The sequence below is a fragment of the Pleurodeles waltl genome, chromosome 7 (assembly GCF_031143425.1).
Source record: "Pleurodeles waltl isolate 20211129_DDA chromosome 7, aPleWal1.hap1.20221129, whole genome shotgun sequence".
Taxonomy (NCBI): Eukaryota; Metazoa; Chordata; class Amphibia; order Caudata; family Salamandridae; genus Pleurodeles; species Pleurodeles waltl.
Window position 1 is genome coordinate 957,901,029 of NC_090446.1, and position 13,608 is coordinate 957,914,636.

General features: G+C 44.3%; 1 protein-coding gene across 3 annotated transcripts in view; it reads right to left on the reverse strand.

Annotated features, from left to right (window-relative positions):
- The window catches only part of CYTH1 (cytohesin 1), a 670,960-nt gene that overhangs the window by 527,509 nt on the left and 129,843 nt on the right, over positions 1–13,608 (reverse strand). The window contains exon 1 of one of the 3 annotated variants that reach the window (XM_069199672.1): positions 6,639–7,485. The exons of the other annotated variants lie outside the window; for them this stretch is intronic. The gene's annotated coding sequence lies outside the window, so the exon portion shown is untranslated. Of the gene's footprint in view, positions 1–6,638; positions 7,486–13,608 lie in introns of those variants that run through there. 3 annotated transcript variants of the gene reach the window in all.

Genomic DNA, 13,608 nt, shown 5'->3' on the forward strand with positions numbered 1-13,608 from the left:
GGAGAACATGAAAAAGTGGGCAGGGTAAAAAGAAATAGAAGGCAAAGACTGGAACATCAAAGGCAGATGATGGTAGGAAGATGGCAAACACTAGGACAGGGATTCACGAGAAGAGGCAACATAGTACAGGAAACTCCCTTCAAATTGTCAGTCAGCCAGATGTTCCCAAATATAAGGTGCACACACTACAACTCACTAGACAATGGCTTGGTGAAGAGCTATGTAATTAAAAAGGATCATCCAACCAATATGGACTTGTATCATTAAAGAGGTAAGAATCAAAACAGGGGAGAGGAGACATAGCTCAGGCCCACACAGAACTACAACTACTCTAATATGCATCTACCCTGTACCTCATGCAGAGGTACAATGAGAATTATATCACCATAGATAGCTCACATGGTTTACATTGAAGGTCTATGTGGTTTGAGAAACTACTGACAGCCCTTCCCAATAGACATTAGGTTGGACTCTCACAAGAACCACCCAAGAGAAGGTTGAAGAGTCTTTCCCCCACCAACACCCGCCTTCAGGGCAACCCATTAATACAAATTCTAGCCTACAAATAAAGTGCTATGTAAACAGACATGTATAAATGCTTTGTAACATAAAACAAACCGAAAAGATGAAAACGACTAACTGCTGGGTCGGCATTTTCACTGAACACCTATACTGCTAGAAAAAGGCAGCTTAACACATGGAACAAAAAAATGATTGAAGTTATTATATTAAGAGCCTCTTCTGGTGCAAAGTTTCGCCTTTAGTGATTTAACAGTCTTGACAAAGAAAAGTATGCACCTTATTTCTATGATGGATATTTTATGAATCCAGCATACATGTTAAATTACTGTAGTTCATTATTTTATGCTGTTATAGATGTTTTCATCAATGGCAAAATAAGGAAACTTAAGCTGGTGACTCTTGACCCAAAACCAGTAACTGTACACTAAACTTGAAAAATGTAATCTTGCAGAGGTGAACTAGAAGACAAGTAGGGCTGAGCAGCATCAGTCAGTTGGGTATCAGACAGAGACTAATGTAAATAGTATTGCCTCTGAATCACCCATCACAGATTTCCTAGTAGGCAACTTCTGCAATGTAATTTGCATGCACATTCGAAACAATTGTACTTGAACTCACCATATATATATATATATATATATATATATATATATATATATTTAGTAGTGCTATCAAGCATTCTTCTTAAACACCCATCTTCAGCACAAAGTACTAAATTAATGCAATACAACTAACTAACTGCGTGCTTTGGGCTAGGTGTAGAGGCAAGAGACACATTTAACTAAATGTTTCAAATTCTACATAGTATCAATTGTTTAAGAACCGTATTTTTGTATCACTTCTGCAAAGTTTCCTACTGTGAATTCATTTTACAGCGAGGGTGTGTGGAAAGGTGGAGAAGGAATGAGCGAATGTGTGTGGAAGAGCGGGAATGAGACAGATAAGTGGGTTTGGGGGGAACGATTGGAAGAGGTGACGCACCAGGTGTAAACAGCAGCAGGAAAAACTGAAAAGATTAAGCTCAATAGAGAGGGGATGGTGAGACTGTCAGTGAAAGCAGATGCGCCCTGTGAGAGGAGTGGCTATCGCAGATGTATTGGTGATAACAGAGAATGCTCTATGGGACGGTGAGAGAAGTAAAAAGGGAGTATGCCCAGGGCAGGATGAGGAAACAGAAAATGATCCTAGAGCTGCCTTTAGTGGGGGAAAGGTATGTACTGTGAAAGACAGAATTGGAATGGATGACTCAAGGTTAAGAGTGGGGATGCCAAAGGTAAGAATCAAGTAGAGGAAAATGGATGGAGTCTTCGCCTATCCTATACCTCTATGTAGTAAATCATTACATCCTCTTGCAATAATTCAAATTGCTAATTTTGGCTCAGGTGCTTGTCTCTGTCAAAACTATGACTCTCTACGCTGAATGAGACTTGAAGATGTCTACTTTATTTGCTCATTCTAGAAGAGCGAGAAGAACGAAAAAATTACCCCCAGTAAGTGATGGGAAGCAAATACTTAAAGAACAGGACCCTGAACAGGACTCACAGAACAGGTCGTGTGCTCACAATGCCACCTCTCGGCTGATCAAGATCCTGGCGCACGAGGTCTACTGCAATCCATACCATAGACATGATGTCTCATTAGAGGAGTAATACGAAGAAAACAGTCAGGTGTAGCCCTGACTCAACTACCACAAATCCTGCTTTGTCCCACCTGGTAGAATGAATTTCATAAGGACTACTGCAGGCTCCAGTCTGGTGAAGACAATGCATTCTACACAGAGTAGCAGCAAGATGATAGATTGTGGATCATTTGACTAATAAGACTGAGTGAGCCCCTTGGATTGGTTCCCAGGGCTTCTGGGCGTGCCAGCATCCTGCCTAGGAGTGGAGCCCTATGCTAGGGAGTTCTAGTGTTTCATGCACACCCATCTATCAGAACACTGCAGCAAGCTGCAGGACAGCCAATCAAAGCAAATCCCAGTCCAACGAACCATGGTTCTGACCTTGCAATAGTGCAAACGTTCTCCCTAACGTTTAGTGACTTGCCCCTCACACTTCAAAGATCCTCAAAGTTTGGTCCTCAATGATTCTTCGAAATATGGGTCGGGAGGCATCGTGGGATACACTACAATTGTGATTTTTAGGTTATGAGATTGGATATAAATGTGCTGGAGTTGACAGGAGCCTTTCTCTCACTGAAAGCCTTCTCGCCAATGGAGAGATCAAAAATGGTGATGACTCATACAGACAAAAGCACGGATATCTTCTGTACTAAGGACCCACTCCTCACATTTCTGCCGGCTGCAAATAGCTCTGTAAGAATGATCTTTACAAAATAGTACTGATGTACATTTCTGGCATTTATCATACTAAAAGAGGCAGCAAGAGCATGGGTCACCACTTGATACAAGTGGATAATTCTCTAGAAAAACCTGCTCTGTACCTTCAAGGCCAAGCACTGTCCAGCAATATGAACATTTAGAACACACATGATCAACAGCAAACAGTTGATCTCTTGGATGGGCAGGGAATGCAGTGACATACTCTGGATTGGCTGGGGTCATCCTCTGGTGTCTTCCTTCTAACTCCTTGATATGAAGAGTCCTCCAGAAAAACAGTGTAAGTCCAGGGTTCTTAATGATAATGATTCTGAAGCCGCTAGCTTGACCTTGCCAAGTCGGTTTCTCAGACCTGCTCCATCTTCACATCTACCTTCCCTAGAGCATAGACTTCCTGCCCATGAAAGAACGGAGCACGCAGCATCTCTCTCTGCCACAGATCAGCTTTAAATCATGGTTCCTGAGAAGCTAATCTTTGCTATGTCTCTCCTCAGAGAATTTAGAACTTATAGTGCTTGCAAGGAAATCATTCTTCAGAACTCAGTATACTTCTACCACTGGACTTGGAAGATGATGTCATACCCTTTTTGTACACACGGATGATACAGGGATGCGGGTAGACATCTGAGAAACATACTTCACTCTAAGGCCTACTGAAGAAGGCCTGGGTAGCCCTTCTCCACGACCAGCAGGGCCATCAAAAATATTTGATGGGCGTAGTATATTACCTTAAATGCTATTCTACCTTTGGAAACCTGGTCCTGGCAAGACTGATACACAAACTTTTTATAGAAGTTTTGTGATCATAAGAGGGAGGTTTTTCTATTAATGCACATGCCGCCTTCATCCCAAAGGTAGGATTCCCCAGCCCATCAATCAGACTTCGGAATGCCAAACCCACAAAATCATAACCACACACCAACTCTGACAAAAATCTGTGACATCACAAGCTGAGAGTCCACTCCAACCCAAAACACAATCCTGCAACTGCGTAACATATATAAATTTAAACTGTGATCCAGACTGAGCCCACCATTTCCCAAAACGATTTAGCCTTCTGTCACGTTCTAAGTAACAATCTTATAATACATACCCTTCTTAGAAGCAAGTGTCAGTGCACCAGATCTCTCGCTGTCTCTCTCAACACACACTCTAACCCTCAGAGCACGTCCCAGTACACCATACTCGATAAACTTCTTTCCAGCTCCGGTTCCAGCATTCCAGTACACCATCTTACACACCATGCTGGCACCGACTAGCATCCCATACCCACCCCTCTCTCTCTCTCTCTCTCTCTCTCTCACCTGCATGTACTTTATATCAGCACACCATCTCACAACACACACACCATTCCCGATTATACATGCTACAACACTTAACCCCTAATAACATGTACACAAAGACACTACTTGCAACCACATCTCAGTCTCCATTGACACATTTTGAACTAATGGGATGTATATAGCCCAAGGCCCAGTTCCTGCTAAAATCACTAAGTACCAGGCATTCATCCATTCCATGCCCAGTTTTAGGTAGGTATGCAAGTAAGGCCTTGCAGTAGTTGTGGGAGGGCATGGATACAGATGCCCTCATGATCCCTCCATTTGGAAGATGTCTAGTTGACCCCTAGAGCACACCTCATACAACTATGTGGAAGCCCACCAACTCAAGACGACCACAGTTCCCCCAAACCAACTCCAAATTACAAGAATGCTTTACACCACCCATACCAGAACACTCACAAACAGTATTCTAGGCTATCAGAGTCCCCCATGCCAACTCCAACTGCGCTAAACCCCACCCCACCACATGGCAAACACTAATACTGCTATAGCTCATCCTACTCCACACCAACTACAATCCTGCCAGAACTCGCCCTGCACCAAATCAAACTTTGGTAGTGTGATCCTATATCAAAACCATCCCCAACTCTGCCAGACTTGGTTCTGGCAATCACAATTCCAGACTGCTTCAAACAACTACAACTACAACTTCAACATTACCAATCCATTCACAGCAACATTAGCCCCCTGCCAGAGCCCACGGAGCACCAACAAACACATCCACTACACCTGACCACACATAAATACCTCTCTAACCAAGTCTGAGGCTACCATGCATCCCAGGACATCATACCCAAACAGCACCCCTTGCCTTGAACTATGTTCTAACAATTCTACATTATGTGCTCAGCTTGGACCTTCGCCAAGCCTCATTCTATCACACATGTACTAGGTATTAGAACACCATCACCCCATAATAAAAAGACTGCTTAGTACTACATTCACAAATACCACCTCCATCACATAACATGTCGGTACCACATGCCAGTAACCATCCCAACAACACATGCACAAAAAAGGATACTACATCCCAGCACTCAATACAATCAAATACACCCTTTCTGATGCCAAATCATACCACATCATCCATCGTGATACAACTGTTACCTAGTACTGGACTCCATTACAATATCCTAATACACACATAACTTGTTACATTCCTGCTTCCACTGACCTTTGTATCACAACCCAGACAAATCATTCCAACCCATGCATATGCTGCTATACCAGCAATTACCTGTTAATCGAAGGCATTACCATCCAATTGTACATGTACTCCAGGATGAGTTTGCACCCACTGCTGTAGCTCGGACCCCAAGGAACCAATAGGCATCTATCTGAAGACCTACAGCAGATGGTTGTGCCTGGAAGGCTGTAGTAATGTGTTTCACAGTAGTTTTAATGTTGTTTATATGGAATGTATAATGTTCTTCACTTGTATTCTGTGTAACAGCATATTAACTGTGTGACTGGGATGTTGAGAGAGAAGGGAAGGAGCTGTGCATTTGAACAGCTGGGTATGCCCAGATGCAGATGGGTTGCCATCATGAAAACCTTTGCGAGGCAGGGCTTTGCGGTCCCACAATCTGCAGGTAGGATCACTAAGAAAAAGAAAGTGGTTTCACTGCATCCTGTTAACTTGGACAAAAATGACAATTATTGTCTACTGGAGTACCTTAAAATTCAACTGCTTCATCGTTGCTAATGTACCTCTAGGCAGTCAAGGCATATCATTTGCATCTAGCCATCCCTCCCTCCTAATCCGCACCTAGAACACAATTTGTGGATGATGATAACGAGGCCAAATAAGTTATAGCTATCTATAGAGTGATAAGGAGCTACTTCTCTGAATCAATGGTGTCTTATTTTCTCACACCAACCGTGCCCGGTGTTACATGCCAGCACAACCATCTTAGAATCACCAAAGGCCACAACACAAACGTAATGGTGTTTTATCAGCACCATCAACCCGAAGGTTGCACATGATCTCCACTACAAATAAGATATATGTAGCTGACATGTCGAGATATTTACCTGGAATGTTGCTACCCATGCTGTACCTTGAAAAAAAGAAACTGGTTGGCAGCTTGTAGTCGAGCCATCCTGGAAAGTGGCTTGTCATCCCCCTTACTTGGAAGAGGGAATGTTGCTATAGCTAGTTGAAGTGGACTGCCAGAAGAACGCTTGATGACACTGCAAGGTAGCAACGTCACTGGCTCTAGGAGGTGATTTCAGGACAACTCTACCTGGAAGTTGGCTTGTGGATTCCACTACCTGGAAGGTGGATTATTGATGCACATACTGAAAGTGGTCAGTTGTCGTACTCTTTACCATGAAAAGCTATTGTCGATGCCTATATGTCAAGGCCAGACCACATACCAGTGGCTGCAGGACAAGACCCCGACCAGTTCCTTTGATCCAGACGACTAACTTACCAGAGACGTGCGACCTCGCAGCTTCATCCACGTCCACCGGAATCCCTGCTGCGGCCGCCTGACCCTACACATCAGATACCAGAAGCACTCCAGGCATTTGTCCAAAATGCCATGGTGGACATAGATGGGAAACGGCCCGCGTCCACAGCATGAAAGGGACAAAATAGAGACCCCCGTGATGGGCCGAGACGCTGACTAAGGGTGAGAGAAGCAAGGTGCGCCCCTCGCAGTACGTAAGTTATCGATCAATGAAGCAGCCTGTGTCGCTAAGGCCTGGTGGAGACGAAAACAGGACCAGGTTACCGCGTGGATGTCCCCTAATAACGGACTCCTCGCCCTTGAAGCCCCTGTTCCAGGCGTCAGCGCCGATGCTGCTTTAAGTGCGGTACTAAGTAAAAGGTTTGGCCTCCGCTCCGATGCTCACAGAGGACTCGGGTCCCTAAATCCGGCTCACTCTTCGCGCTCCAAGGCAGATAATGTGCTGGCTCTATGCTCGGATATGTTCTTCGGCCTCTGGTCCTGGCGCCCGTCCACGGGATCCGTTGTTGTTCCGGTCCGCAGCCCAGACTCAGTCCTCACCGGCGGTGAGGATTCGTCAGTGTAAGCCGCTGTTACTCTCTTTTGCCTCCACGATTCCCGGTCCTCTTTTCATACCCGGCTGATTCTGCCACGGAGGCTGAATACAATTAAAACAGACAAGTAAGGTGCCAGGCCCAGGTCCATGATTACCGGTCCCGGCTTTCGTGCAGGGTGTCGTTCCTCCATTCCAGGTCTCTCTCGGCTGAGAATGGAAGAGATGTGAGCAGCCTATTCCGCCGACATGCTTCGAGTCCTCATCATGACAGCTAAGCCCAGACTCCTCCTCTCGCTCCCTCCCACACAGGACGGAGTGGGGTGGGGGGAAGGGGGGAAGGGGTTGCAGGAGCTTGCTCAGCTTTCCCGTCTCCCCTCACAAGCCGTATGACAGTCCCACAGAGACCCGCCAGGTCCAGCAACAGCTGCTCGAGGCACACTAGACATTGGCGCAGAAGACGAGAAGGCCAGGGCGATGCCCTACTTTCTGCACGGGAGGTCTTACACAGCTGCTAGTTAGTGGACTCAAGCACCTGCTGTGGACATCTAGGAAGTTTGTAGGTCATGCGCCCTGATTCAAGAAAACATATACCAGTGGTTGCATGCACCTGCGATCCGCTTGGACCTGAAAAAGAGTTGATCTGTTTATTTCAATCTGTATCAGACTTTCATTTGCGCGAGCTCGATAAAAAGCAATCTAATTTCAGTCATCAACGCGTTCTAAAGCGATGTTGACGAACAACTAGAAATATTAATCCTAATATTCTATATATGTCAATCACTATGGAATATAAATAAAACATGCACCGTAGTTAGACCAACAGCATGTTTACGCATACCTATCAATCAATGGCAAAACGCTGGAGGTACGATAAGGAAAACGCCAAATTAAGAAAAAAAAAAAACCTTTCAGTTCCAACATTATTCTGAGGCCACAGGGACTGTCCAAAAGGCCATTTTGAGGGCATCACCTCCCGTGTGACAGACTAACGGCCTCGGTGAATGTGTAAGTACCTCATGATTGCATAGAGGCTCTTGTGACTTCACAAGCCCCCTGCGGGAGCATAAACCGCTTTCACTATAAAACGGCCACTGTGATTGTATCAATGTCTCCGTCAACGTATAAATGTCCTTTTCCAACTACAAAACCTACTCCCGCGGCTATAAAAGAAGATCAACGAATGTATATTGATTCCCGGAATGCATATACCACAAAATCATAACCACAACACAAACTCTGACAAAAATTAGTGACCTCACCAGCTGAGAGTCCACTCCAACCCAAAACACAATCCTGCAACTGCCTAACATACATACATTTAAACTGTGATCCAGACTGAGCCCACCATTCCCAAAAACGATTTTGCCTTCTGTCACGTTCTGAGTAACAATCTTATAATACATACCCTTCTTAGAAGCAAGTGTCAGTGCACCAGATCTCTCGCTCTCTCAACACACACTCTAACCCTCAGAGCACGTCCCAGTACACCATACTCAATAAACTTCTACGCTATGTATGCGTTCAGATGAGAAATACATTGTGACAAAGGTCTCAACTTATATCTTGGAAGCATGGAAATTTCGTCTATCAATGCACCTACAGTTGGCACAGGCACAACAGCCTATGTTATCCCGTAGCTATTTAGCTTGGGAAATCGGTGCAGGGTAGTGTAAAACTGGGTTAGGTCTCGGGCTTTATTAAATGGTTGGAAGGCAATGCAAGGCCCCAAATGATTCGTCCCATAATAAGACATTTTAAATATTAGACTTATAATGTTTTTCTAGAATTAGTTAAGTTTTTATGTAAATTATGGTCACATTAGGTTTTACGATAATGCATGGTAAATTGGATACATCTTGGAACATGTTAAATCAAAAATTCAAGCATAGTTTCCTTTTATTGAGATGTTTTACTCGATGTGATTTTTATTGAGTTTGATGGATTGATATCTATTGTGTGATTATTGTTAAGGCCGGATAGGCTAATAACAATTAAATAAATAAATGGTTAAATAAACTTCTTTCCAGCTCCGGTTCCAGCATTCCAGTACACCATCTTACACACCATGCTGGCACCAATGTATGCAGGCCGGACAAGGTTTTAAATCTGGCATGACTGCAAGAAGGGACGTGGTGTCTGTATAACAGCCCACCGTGATTAGACAACATTATAGGAGACTACATAATGTTCTACGCAACTATGTAAATAATCTAGTCACTGCATACTGGGCCTTGTGACTATATGAAGGCCGTCAAGCCTATGTAATTGCACTTATGGCTATAAAAAAAAAAACTTGTGATCGAATACAGAACGTTTGCAGTATATGACGATCCTTATGACTAGTGCGGCCTCATGCATTTATATACACTCGATTAGGATAGGTTGCAAGAAATTTGTACCCATACTTGATTATACATTAAAATGTCACATTGTCATTAGTTCTGACACACAGCTCTGTCAGTCACTGTATGAAATCTCCGATGGCCGTATAATTGATTAATATTTTATGACCGTACATTTGCTTAATCTTTTATGACTTATACGTCCCATTCCCTGAGAGATGGAGGCAGGCACATTTTGACTGCAAGAAAACCTCGAGACTGCACAGTCCCCTCCGTTTCTCAATGAAGATCCTAAAAATGCCCAATTTCACTCCATAAAGGCCACTGTCACTGTATGACGAATTTAACTCCATTATTTAAATATAGGGCATCATAGCTGTGTAAAGACACTTTTCACTACACACATAACATTGTACCTGTTCAAATGCACTCGTTGTAGTGTAACAACTACTGTCAAAAAAGAAAAGTACCATGTGTGATCAAAGACCGCCAGCAAAACAAGGGTACCTCTTGACTGTATCGAAGTCTGCAATACTGTTTTAAGAATCTGTGACTGCCATCCTACTAAATACAAGCCATCATGACAGTATAGAGGCCATCATGACAGTATAGAGTGCCCTACACGTTTTAGGGCAGCTCCGAAACACACAGACTCGTGAGAAGTCTTCTTGCTAGTGCTCCTCCACATTTTATCCTTGCACCGTTCATGACGACGATTATTGTTGGGGATTTCCCCCAAAATGGTGGTGCCGAGGCGGGGTTGGGCCTCCCAAAATAGGTGGCACAAAGTGGAGGAGGGTTGTATTATACAAAGGGTAAGGCTGAGGGCAGGGCACGGGCCACTCAGAGAATGGCCATGGCAAAAAAAGGGTCATAGTTTCAGAAGGGGGAAGGGTCGGGCTTAAACTGAACACGGGGCACTTTTGCAGCAACATTATATATTTGATGATAAAGGATTCTAATACCCCACTCTCTCAATAACATCCTTTTTCTGTTGCTGCTATCCAAAGTTCTTCCACTGTCACCCCAGACTTTTCTTTCATCTTTTCTTGATTTCTCGTTTGCCGTTATGCCCCCGATTTCTATTTCAGGTCTTCCCAGGAGTTATTTTACTTTATCACTCTCACTTCTCTTTCACCTGTACCCCTGTATTTTTAACGCTGTCACAACCGCTCCCCCTTGCTTCTTTCACCTTCAGTGTCCGATAACACGTGCAACACTCAACTCCCTTTGCCTTCGCGACATGTCTTCTTTTTTAAAATCATGAGATGAATTCGCATTCATGATCATTCTCCGATTTCTCTTTCACTGTCATTCATCAAGTTCTCTTAACTATCACACCCCCATTGCATTGCCTTTCTCACTCTCTTGGTCACCAAGAGATAATCTCACAGCAGTTTTATAAGTTTGAACTGAGTGAATTACACGGAGCAACACAACACCACGGTAATATCAACATTATGTGACTTTCATCCAGGGAAGCAAAGTGTTGCAACGCAGGCAATACAACTCCGGGCAGACATATGGGGCCTAAACACACTTTATCATTAGCAACAAGGGCTCTATTCACCCTCTCTCTGAGCGCCCAGAAATGTATCCTCAGGCAATACGAGTCTGAAACAGTCTCCGTCTAGCCACAGTCTCAACCCTGGCCAATATTACATCAAGACAGACTGCACGACTCTTCGCTATCTGTGATGGAAGCAAAATCATACCTGTAAGAAAGAGGATCCTGTCATTCAGCAACACTTGACTGTAGTTAAGTGGCCATACGGCATCTTCTCACTGGTGCTTAGAGAAAGGTATTTAAGACATCAAGTGTGCCCTTGTTCACAAGAGGTTATGCATGGGCATGTTCTTTCTCACGACAGAGTGCAAGCTTACTGACACAGTTACCAATGTGCGCATAATGTCGGCCATCTTTGAATGTTCTTGGACACTGTTTGTTACATTTTGTGTTCCAACGTGACCGACCATTTTGAAACTATGTGCAAGATGCTGCACACACACGAAGAGAAGCAAACGGCCCGGAGAAGTGTGGAGGAAGCTGTCAGGCACTCGCAAACCCCACAAAAAAGAAAAAAATGTAGAAAAACAATACATAAAAGTAAACATAATCCCAGGGGCCCTGGCATTTAAGGGCAGTATTTATTTGGTGGCTCACTGCAGAAGCAAAATGCCATCAGTCAGGGGGGAGCCATGGACTGAAATGAACTGCCTCATGCTATGATGCGTAGAAGCAATGTGCAGATGACAACTTAACAGAGCAATGATTAAAGACCGTTCACCAAAGTTCCTATATGATGCATTTATATTGTGTATAACAAGTAAAATAGTTACGCTGTCTCAGAGGACTTACTTAAAAATAGGTCTATGGAAAAAGAAACAAAAGTAGTTGATGGTGTGGCTGTACCAACAGATACAGTGCTGTCAAGACTCAACTTCCCCGGCTGAGCTGTCTTTTACATTGGTGATTGGCAAATCTTGAGGAAAGGCTACCTTGTCTATTCCTTTAAGCACAGCTCCTAGAAGTGAAGGTTTCTTTTGGAAGCCATTTGCCCAGTACAAGATGAAGAGCTCCAATAAGACGTGAGAAGGTTCCACTCTGCTTCCTCACTGATATCCCATGACCGCTATTGGTCGTTGATAGTGTTTCTGTATTATGTGGGAATTTGCGGAAGGGCAATCCTGGTGCTCTGCTCCCACTCACCTAAATTCCTACTCAGCCGTAGCAGTCTCCTATTAGTGGGAGGAACCTCCTGCTCCTCTCGCTCCCAGAGTACACACATCACTGTAGTTTCCCTATGCACATGGCGCAGGCACCTTCTAGGGTTTTCCTACAGCGTAAGAGTTAGTGCTGGCAGCTAGCACCAGAGACCACAGAGCCTGACAGCTTCCTGATCTATCCAATGGTGTACGAGTCTGAACAGTCACCTATTAGTTTGAGATGGGCAGATAACACAATGGTCTTTGCAGATGAAAGCAAAAATATTACTTACGCTTTAAGCATCTGTTAGTATCGTTGTAAGGAAACAGTCTGGTTTGCAGGCAGGGACACATTTTGTTCCCATTTGGACTATTAGCTGCTGGGTCTTCGACTCAGAGTGCTCGGAAGCCTGCTAGCCAGACCTCAGTGACAGTATTCAATCCCTTTTAAAAAAACGTTATGTCGAATTGAGTGTCCCCAAATGGCAAGTACTGACTTACCTATAAGTCACTAGTAGATGGTACCCAGATACCCGCAGCATTGTGGGGCAGAGTGTCCACCCAAGGATGCAACACTGGTTGTGGCACCCTGTTTATAACAAGGTGAAAACATGGCTTCCAGACTGCCAGTGCAGACCAGAAAGGCAGTGTAACTCTGTCGGTTCCACTCTGCCACTGGCATTAATGACAAAGTCCTTTATACTATATGTAAGTCTTCTCTATGGAAGGTCTAGCAAGCCCTATGGCAAGAAGCTTCATATTACTAAGCTAGACAAATAGTTTCATAAAGGTCTTAGCAGGTTGTTTTGCTGAGTAATATTAGTTGCCCCATTGGCTAACACATATTTACCAGCTGGCATCCCAGTCTGACTAACTTTAGAATGGGACTGCCTAACTGGGTACTGTAAGGTATCAAATTATTTATGGCATTAAATGCGACTTGATGGGTAAGTCTATGTTTATGTCACTTTTAAAGTTAAGCAAGTTTGAGAAAGTTGCCACTCTGTGCCCCAGCTCGTACAGTGGCCTCACAAAGGCCCTGGCACACAGTTTCCTGACCACCTGGGGGAGATTGGTGAACAACTCCCGGGCTCAGGAACCAAGGTAGCTGCTGCAGAGGGAGGTGCAACTTCCTCCCCCAGGATGTCCAAGTGGGGTGACAGCCAAAAAGGCAAGCTTCAAAGGGGAAGCCACCTTTGTAGGGAAAATGGTGCTAGCGCTCCAGAGCAGGCTGGCTTTTATTCCTGTAGACTGGTTTTAGAGAGGGACAGAGAGGGAAACCCAGTGCCAGACCCATTTTTCCCATCAGTGGGTAGCCCTTAGGTAGCCACACCTCTGGGGTGGGCTA